The sequence below is a fragment of the Dermacentor variabilis genome, chromosome 1 (assembly GCF_050947875.1).
Source record: "Dermacentor variabilis isolate Ectoservices chromosome 1, ASM5094787v1, whole genome shotgun sequence".
Lineage (NCBI taxonomy): Eukaryota > Metazoa > Arthropoda > Arachnida > Ixodida > Ixodidae > Dermacentor > Dermacentor variabilis.
Window position 1 is genome coordinate 26,553,897 of NC_134568.1, and position 9,639 is coordinate 26,563,535.

Genomic DNA, 9,639 nt, shown 5'->3' on the forward strand with positions numbered 1-9,639 from the left:
TCATAATGCGTAGAACTGATAACAGTCGGTCTCATCGTATTTATAGTAACACAGTGGGCGTCGAGAGAAAGGAAGCGCAGCCGTGGGTGGCAGATTATCAGAACGTCGAAAATGTTCGGCCATCGGGGAAGTGTCTTTTGATACAGCGCTGTTCTTTCTAGCTCCGGTTTATTTCTGTGAAAACCTAAGTTCATCCGCTGGTCCTCGCTCCCTGCTCGGTCGTGATGGAAGTGGACGACCCTGCACGTCTGCCGGCGACGGCAGCGTCAGCGGCGTCAGCGGCGGCCGCCTCCAGGAAGCGGATCGGTCAGCAGAGCGACACCGACAGCGAGGACACCCATGTCTACTCTCTCAGCAGTGAGGACACTTCCGATGACGACTTCCAGCTTGTGCAGAGCCGCAGAGCGAAGAGAAGGAACACCAGGACGTCCTCATCGTCAAGCACGCAAACAGTGAGACAGACGCAGAGCCCGAACGCCAATACCATCATATTTGTGCCCCTGCTTCCCACCGTCAACATGAAGCTAATTAACAGGCAATCTGTGTCGATGTCATTGGAAGCCCTGGTGCCAGATGAAACATCGGACATTTGAGTGAACACCCGAAAAAATCTACTGGCGGTTGATGTCCAGCATGCGGCTGCTTTGAATACTTTACGCAGTGTAACGGACATCGACGGCATTCAGGTGCGCTCTTACATCCCTCTGGAATCTGACGTAGTCACCGGAGTTATCTACGACGTAGACGTCGCCATCCTTAATAACGATTTGCCGATTCTTATCAAGCCAGCCAATGATGAGGTCATCGTTGATGTTAAGCGGCTAGGCAGTTCACGCTGCGTGAAAATAGCGTTCAAGGGTAAATATATACCCTCGCATGTTAAGGTGGGACACTTCAGACATGCAGTGCGGCCTTTCAGTGCAAAACCTCTTCAGTGCCGCAAATGCATGAAACTGAGACACGTGAGCAGCGTCTGCGAAAATCAAGCAGCATGCCCCGCTGCGGAGAGCCCTACGCTGCAGATAAATGTGGCGCGACTGTAATGAAGTGTTCAAACTGCGGAGGATCACATGAAGCTTCAGCGAAGAAATGCCCACATATTAAGAAAGAAATGGCCATCTTGAAAGACATGGCGAGAGATCATTCATCTTATCGCGAAGCCGCCGATAAAATCAGGAAGCGACGTTCACGTCGCCGGCGCTCCTCAAGGAAGGCGCATGCCACTTCCTACAACACCACTTCCTCCTCCACCGCCCAGGCCAGACAATGTGGAAAGGACCGCGAAGAGCAAGTCCACTGAGAAGACCACATCTGCCGAATCTTGGCCGGCTCTATACCGAAACGACAACATTCACCAACAGAATAACAGCAAACTTATGCTGGACAACCGCCTACGTCTACTGTCGGTGATTTGGGCGACCAAGACAGGCAGGTGGCTGATATGCTGCAATCGCTGATTAATACAATGCGCATTATATTGAACAAGCTGCAAACACCAGCAGCTCGAAGTGCTCTGCAAATACTGGATGCACTAAATCCAGTGCTTGCTAGCATCGTTTAAGAATCATGGCTCGACCAATAGTCCCCTTCCGCACTGATCTTAAAAGTGCATCGATCTTTCCGTGGAATGCCAGGGGTCTAAGGACCTGTATATCAGGCTTTCGCCAATTCATTTTTACAAATCGCTTGCCCATACTGGTCATTTGCGAACCAAATACATCAACTCCACTCAGACTGTCCGGTTATGAATCTTTCGTCTCGTCCACACGCGGTGCGAGCACGAAAGTGATCATCTACATCCGCACGGACTTAACATATGTCGCTAACGCGGTAGAGCCTCATGACGACAACCAATATGTCTGCCCAAATGTCCAAAAGAACAATGTGTCATTTAAACTAATTGAAGCCTACATATCCCCAGCGCGTCACTTTGACGGCGAACGACTTAAGAAAATATTACTAATGAACAATGGCCCCTGGGTTATCACAGATGATTTCAATGCGCATCACCAGCTATGGAGAAGCACTAAAATTGACTCCAAGGGCAGGAGTCTTGCCTCCTTTGCTGCCGACCATGATTTGTGCTGTGTGGATGACGGCAGCACTACATATCTGCGAAGCACGACCTATAGTAGCTGCTTGGACTTAACTTTTGTGTCACCGCGCTTTGCCTCGAGCGTCCAATGTTTTACAGACATAGAAACACATGGAAGCGACCATATTCCAACATGCATAAAGATTCGAGGAGTTGAGCAACGCTCCTCTACTATCTTGTGTACAGTTGATTGGTCAAAGTTTAAGAAGGATATGGATGACACATGTCGGGAAGGCCTTTCACACACTATCGAAGGAGCAATCGCAGAGGCATTGAAAACATCCATCTGCTCGCTTACAAGGTCAGCAAGGCGAACAGACTTGGACATGGAACTGGAGATGCTGCGTGCAGCACGCCGACAGGCGGAGAGGAGGTATCGGCGCACGAAGTCCGTCTTGGATCTGAGGGCTTCACGACGCATACAAAAGAAAGTCCAGCGTCGCATGGATAAATTGGAAGATAAGCTATGGAAAAGTTTCTGTCAGTCGCTTGATCCCCGAAAATCGCTCTCGCACATATAGAGAACGGTTAGGGGTCTTCGCTCATCTCCGCATCAAAGGAAGCCCTTCGCTGCTCTGGCCCTCTACCAACTCCGCTCGGAACTTCAGGTGGCTGAAGAGTTCTGTGCACGGGTTGCTGGGCCCGTGGCCATCATTACTGACGCAGCATTGAATGACATCCCTGAGGCGCGTGTACCAGAAATGAACGTGCTAATTTCACTCGGAAGAGCTAGATGCTGCCTTGGCGACCTGCGGGCGTTCTTCGTCACCAGGACCTGATGGCATCACGCATGCTGCCCTATGCCACCTTGGACATGACGCACGTGATGAGCTGCTCAACTACTACAATGAGTCTTGGCAGAACGGCGTTGTTCCTAAACAATGGAAATCGAGCCGCTTGATCCCTATTCTGAAACCTGGAAAGTCAACGCTTGAGCTCTCATCATATCGTCCGATTGCGCTTTCGAGCTGCGTCGGCAAAGTGATTGAAAGAATGATTCTTGCTCGCTTGGAATGGTACCTAGAACGATTCAACATCTATCCGGACGCCATGACAGGCTTTCGTCGAGGTCGCACGTCCATCGACAACGTCATTGACATCGTAACATGGGTCCAAAATAAAAAAAAGCCTCAAGCGCCTATCTGCGGCACTTTTTCTAGATATAAAAGGAGCATACGACAACGTCGCCCTATAAGGCCATACTGAACTCACTTGAGGCTGTTGGAATTGGTGGCCGGATATATAAATGGATTCGGGACTATTTGACTGAGAGGCGTTTTTTCTTACAGACCGAAGACAGCCCAACTTCAGACCATTACATCTACCGGATTACCTACCGCAGACAGTACATGTCTCAATATACGCCGACGACATTTGCATCTGGGCCTCTTCGGTGACTCGCCCTCATCTAAGAGCCAGGCTTCAGCGGGCGGCAACCATGACGGCGTCTTATCTCCGAGAACAACGCCTCAGTGTGTCTACTGAAAAGTGCGCATTACTTGGTTTTACGCACAAACAAATGTCATTGTATCCTGTTTCCATCAATGGTCAAGCTGTATCCTATGTTAAGACGCATCGCTTTCTGGGCGTCACCATTGACCGCAACCTCTCGTGGAGCCCTCACTGCGCCTATCTGAAGAAGAAGTTAGTCGACATTGCTCAGGTCTTCAAATTTCTCTGCGGGAAAAACTGCGGTACACCAGTCCATTCTATGTTGCAGCTGTACCGGGTTTTGTTTCTCGGACTCCTACGTTACAGCCTACCAGTGTTGTCAAATGCATGCAAGACGAACTTTCGCGCCTTGGAGAGCATGCAAGGCCAAGCCCTACGCACGTGTTTAGGGCTGCCTCGGTGCACCTCAACAACAGCAACAATCGCCATCGCGGGAGATCATATAATCCAGACACATGTAGCTGTCGACTTTCTCGGAGCGCACATTCGCCATCTGTCAAGGATCCCCGACCATCATCTGGTCTCCCTACCAGCCGAGAGACCTCAAGCGACCTTTTCACGAGTGATTAGCGCTCATCAAGAGTGCATACCGGCATCTTTTACACCGGCGGCAAAGCCTCCCTCTCCCCTGTGGTGCCTGCAACAGCTTCAAGTGAATTTGGCTATTCCTGGAATTGCAAAAAAGTTCAATCATCCAGCGCCGGCTCTGAAACAACTTACGCTCCTATTACTGCACCAGACGTATCATGACCACATTCATATATATACCGATGGTTCGACGTCACCTACCAGCTCCCAACTGCCGCATTCGTCGTTCCAGCCAAGAACGTTACAGTTAAATTCAAATTGTTGCACACGACTACATCTACATCGGCAGAACTTGCAGCTCTCCATGCCGCTATGATATACATCACCAAAGAGCCAACAGAGAAATGGGTCGTATTTTGTGACTCTGAGGCAGCCCTTCACAGCATCAAGTCTGCATTACGTCACAGAACTTACAAGCAGATGATATCTGACATCAGGGAAGTGCACCACCATGCTCTGGAAAGAGGACACCACATTATATTTCAATGGATCCCTGCTCACTGTGGCATCGTCGGCAACAACCTAGCTGACAAGGCTGCCCGGTGTGCCCACGAAGATACCAAGACGCGTCCAACACCTTTGGCGAGGTCGGACGCTGCCAGAGAACTTCGCCTACTTGCACGCAAGAAGTCACAAGATCTCTGGATTTCAACTACCTTCAATTGCAGATTACGTAAACTGGACCTCACGCTACGGCTACAACTGCCATCTAGCCTTTCCCGCGGCGATACAACCTTGTGTCGCTTGTGACTGGGAGTGGCGTTCACGAACGCATACTCCTATCGTTTGGGAATGGCCGAGAGCCCGATGTGCGACTCCTGTGGGTGCGAGGAAACCATCCAGCACCTTTTGTGTACCTGCCCTCGCTACGATGTACAACGCCTCTCTCCGCGGGCAACTTTATACGCCGACTGGACTCGAGACCGTTCACCGCGTCAAAGATACTCGGACCGTGGCACACCCGTCCTGGCTCGAAAAGCGATTCGTGCACTAGGGCAATACTTGAAGTGCATCGGCTTAAGAGACCGTTTATAGTGTTCCTGTGTATAGTGTCCCTCCCATACGCACTCAGTGCTTACTCCTTTCCTTTTTTCCTCTTTCTATTCCCCTTTCCCCCTCCCCCAATGTAGGGTATCAAGCCGGATGCTCTTCTGGTTGACCTGCCTGCCTTTCCTATCCTTGTTTTCTCTCTCTCTTCGGCCATCGGAAGGAGTTAGGCTAAAGCGAGGCTGAAAGTAGCTATAGAAGCCTGGGAAATGTTTTCGGTACTGCCGTAGACTTGAATAGGATAATGATGACTGCGGTAAACGAAGAAAATTTTCGTGCCCAAAAGAGGCTTTGCCTTTCGGTCTCTTGTTGGGAATGAACAACTATAAGCCGTCGCGCAGTGGTACGCAATGATCTTACGCTTCTCATGTCCTTCGTTTGAAGCCAAGTTTTCTTTGTCTACCTTCCCACAATTTGGTATGGCTGCTGGGTACTGTGTCGCCGTGCAAGGTGGGCTTATCCCGGAGACAGTATAACTGTAAACTGGACTGATCCCGGAGGCTGTGACTAATCGGAGGTGGTGACTTGATGGGCCGATCCTGACACAAGTGCAAAATACGTATTCCTCGCGAAGGTGTTATTGGGGATGTGGGTGGTTTATGAGCTTGGGGGGCCGACCCTGGAGGCAGTGCAATCGACGCCGCGAGTGGGTCGATCCTGACAGTGCCATCGCGTTACAGTCGCTCAGGCGTAGCATGCGCTTCTTTCTCCGGGTTGGGCGCCGGGTTCTCGCCCGTTTGACGTACAGCGGGGATTTCTCACGCAGGTGAGGGGCTCGGAGAGAGAATGCACGAAGAGCTGTGAAGTTAGCGCGCAGGAGTTTGGAGAGGAAGCACTCGCGTGGTGGCAATGGTTTATACGTTACAGATGGCGTTCGCGCTGTTCACTGCAACCCTAAAGGAAATTTACCAACGTCTTGATTGGGGCGGGGGGGGGGGGGGTACAATAGATCACGTCTTTGCAAGGGATGTAGACGCGCTGTACTTCTCAATATACTTCTCAGTATACACATACGCACCCGTACTTGCAATTCTACCTTGACCGCGAGATTCGCAGCGTCCCGGTAAAGAGAGTGTGATGGAATTGCGCCGTTGAGGAGCTTCGCGACCACCGATTCCCACAGTGCGTGGGATCCGCGTAATCTTTTTTTTTCCTCATAACTCCGTTGTTATTTATGTTCATAACTTACTTGCGACGACCTAACGGAGCTTGAGATTGCCAAAACATGCTCCGCACCATCCTGCAGCGAGTTTTCTTTATTTTCGAGGCTGCATGATAACATGGCATGGTTTCATTAGATTTGTGGGTTGCTCCCCGGATGTTGCAGTGGTTCACTCAACAGTGGCCCATATTGACCAAGCGATCAGATGAGCCGTGAGTGTCGCTTTCGAGCAGCTGTTACATTTGCGATGTCTGGTTCCGCCAAACTCTGCGCAATATATTGCGCAAGTTGGCATCGACCTAGAGGTTACCATCGAAGCTACAAGGAAACTCACACGGGTTATTCAGTAAGACCACAGCTGTGCACTTCAAAAAAAAAAAAAAAAGAAAGAACGTCGCGCGTCCAAATTTTACGCGCATTCTTTTTATTTTCATTACTTATTGCCCTTCGCCCTTGACTCACACGGCAACATGCCGCCGCTATCGTGGGGATCGACCAAACACTCGGCTTACAGAGGATCGGAAATGTGTAGAATCGAAGCGAAAGAATCATTACAAAACGTAGACCCAGGTTGGCGAGAGGGTCGACGACTCAACAGGGGTTAGAGTGCGCGCGCGTTTGCTTATCTATGCTGCGTAGCTTGTTCTCTTCATCAGTTCCATTTCTGCCGAAAACGAGTGTAAAAACGAAAGCGCTATTGTATAGAGTAGCTAACGAAATTAGAAATTTACGCGCACTCGCTGTGGACACTTTGCGTGCTCAAGCGAGGAAAGGCAACGAAGTGTAAAACGCGTGCGCCCCGGACGTACTGCGCTAGAGAAATCGTTACGAAAACCCCGGCATCGCCCTTCTACTCGTCTCAGTCAACGGCGTCTCTCCTCGCACCGCCTCACACACTCCTCCCGTCCACCTGGTCACTCTCTCTTTCAAAACTCATTTTCTTCGCCGATCACTCATCCTTTGTGACGGATGTGGCTGGGAAAGACACTGTTGGGGCACTATATATATATATGCATTCACTGAGAGAGCAGAAAGGAAGAGACGACGCCGCCAAAGAGGGCGGGGCTGACCCCCGCCCTCCCTTTCCTTCGCCTTTCTTTTTCTTACGGTTACTTTTGCAATCACTTCTCCCACTAGAAGACACCCTCAGTCTGCGCTCTGTGCGCTCAAACTACTCCTGCTGTACTACTAACACACGCACTTCTCGCTACAGTCGTTTTCGTCGCCGGCGGCTACCGCCGAGCGCGCTCGAGTTATTGATTGTTTCCTTCGACAGTGACAGCAAGCAAATTACAACGGGCGCGCTCCCGTCAAGCGGGAGCAGCACACTTGGTCTCAGCCCCCTCCTGCCACTGCTTCCCCCATTGTAAGCTGCCTCTCGCATCTTCCACTTGTGGTCGCCGTGCGAATTTCGGACGACGACGCGCCGCTGGCTTGCGCGCCGCGCGTATTCACGCAGCTGTGTTCGCCGATGCGACGCGTTCGCAAACGGCTTTGTTGTTCGCGCCTCCAACGCATGTACCGCGCACCAAGTGTATACATGATATTCGGCATGTGAACGGAGACGCGCACACCGCGCTGGTGCAATTCCCCCGACCGCCACTATTATTGTCCTTTCTCGCTTTGTTTTGCGGTTTGTTATGTAGGTCAGCCAACATATGCTCTGGCTGGGAGTCGTTCGTGTGTTGCGGCGGTCCGCAGATTGACCTATTTGCCCGAATGTTTCAATGTACGACTGTTTCTGCTGTATACGCGTGGCCTTGGCCGGAGCGCTGCCGGAAAACAAATGAAGCAAAGAGAAGAAGTCAAAGAACCCGCGGCCGTACAGTGCGTCAGCATCCATCTTTGCTGCTTAGCTGTCGCAGTTTTAGCAGAGGTATTTTTCCTGGAGGCTGCTTTGTTTGGAAGGGTCCGTGGTTTGACAAGGATGTTCTTGAGTGCCTGAATTTACGAGTGCATCACCTCCTTTTAGCAGCTTCATGGTTCGCTGTGTTTAACCATAGCATTGATGATGTAGTGCTTCAGGGCGACACTTTAGCTGCCTCTTTCTTTTTTTTTTTTTATTGCTTTATATAAGGAGATGTTGTCAATCTAAAGATACAGTAAAAAATTACTAAGTAAATATAGGCACATGTTCTATAAGACATGAAGAGCAACATATTTATTGGCTTGGACAGCGCCTGTCTCTTTAACTTGTCTCTGTATCTTGATACCCTGACTCTATGCTATGAGAATCCAACACTGCACCCCCACCCGCAAAGCCATTACACGGCTCACATATACGCGCACAAATACAGCGCCGGCGCTACTACTTGGCTCCTGAATATGTGACACACGCAAAATACAGTTTCAACATAAAACATATAACAATATACAGCATAGTTAGAACAAAGTTTGCGTTGTCACATACAAGTCTAAAGCCTGCTAAGTTTTTGCCTTACTGACGTCTGACAATGCTGCCCGTTTGGTTATTGCAATTAGGTTTCTTTGAGCCGGTCTGGGTGTTGAGCACATTAAGAGCTCGGTTGCTTTCCTTAAGGTCCTCTGTGCTCCTTCATTTATTATTTCATTTATTAAGCGCAAGTAATTTCCCCTATGTTGTCCTTGGTGTCAGTGTTTGTTGGCTTCTTATATGACTAATAAAGATCAGGCCCCTCGGTTAACCTCCTTTCTTCTCGTTTATATATATATATATATATATATATATATATATATATATATATATATATATATATAAAGGCACGATTTTTTCGACCAATCTCCTTCCTTACTCCCTTTATTTTTATTCTCTTTCTTCAGGTCCATACGGAACAGTACCCGATCATGATGCTATGACCCCTTGGCGATGCTAAGACGCCCTGGCGCTGATACGACGGCTTCAAGCGTCACCATACAGCAAGTGCACCGCCGCTGTTTTGTGCCATTTCAGCTGTTCACGTGGTGGCGGTGCCTCTTTTTGGACAAGGTCTTTGCTTACTTCATAATACGGAAAGGGGTGGCGGCATTGGACCAACAGCACCAACACTAATAAAATACAACGAGTGCTCTTTAAAACACATGTCACTGGGCATTTACTGAGAACTTAAGTTACTCGTGTCGATTTTTAAACCTGGTGGAAGGGCGAGGTCTGTGACGTTAGCATCGAAGTTTCATAGGGGAGTGTTACTTGACCCAGTTTTATTTTACACGACTCTCTGCGCCGTAAGAACACATTCCTAGGCTAGTCGGTAATCTTGAAAAGAGGAGTGTGGCTGCTTGAATTGACAGAACACGGCACAAGAAGTACACGTCTGCG

General features: G+C 49.6%; 1 long non-coding RNA gene across 1 annotated transcript in view; it reads left to right on the forward strand.

Annotated features, from left to right (window-relative positions):
• The window catches only part of LOC142575990 (uncharacterized), a 109,127-nt gene extending 99,741 nt beyond the window's left edge, over positions 1-9,386 (forward strand). Inside the window, exon 3 of the long non-coding RNA XR_012826750.1 lies at positions 9,144-9,386. This is a non-coding gene — a long non-coding RNA (uncharacterized LOC142575990). The remainder of the gene's footprint in view (positions 1-9,143) is intronic.
• Positions 9,387-9,639: the final 253 nt, after the last annotated feature.